Genomic DNA, 377 nt, shown 5'->3' with positions numbered 1-377 from the left:
AAGGGGTCTGGGGGCCGCCCCTGCCACCCACCGCAACCCAGAGCCCTTCCCGGACGGGCAGCAGCTCCTCAGGGGTGGTGCTGGGCCCTGGGCAGGTCCCTGCGCAGCATCTTCAGCCAGAGCTGCTGGATCCGCTGGAGGGGACAGGTCCTGGTGTGGGAGGGCTCGGGGGCCAATGAGCTCCATGGGCCCACCCTGAACCCCAGGGGGGCCTGGCTGGACCCCAAACACCCCAACAAGTCCCCTGTGCCCTGAGAGGAGGGGACCGATGGCAGACACGGGCACAGAGCCCTTGGCCTGCCTTTGGTGGCCAAAGCTAACGCCCTGCTCGCAGCCCAGTCTGGGGGGGACCTGGTGCAACTCGGCCGGGGAGGGAG

This window comes from Cariama cristata, unplaced genomic scaffold (assembly GCF_000690535.1).
Source record: "Cariama cristata isolate BGI_N322 unplaced genomic scaffold, ASM69053v1 scaffold28392, whole genome shotgun sequence".
Classification (NCBI taxonomy): Eukaryota; Metazoa; Chordata; class Aves; order Cariamiformes; family Cariamidae; genus Cariama; species Cariama cristata.
The sequence above is the reverse complement of the archived record's forward strand: the minus strand, read 5'-3'. Positions refer to the sequence as shown.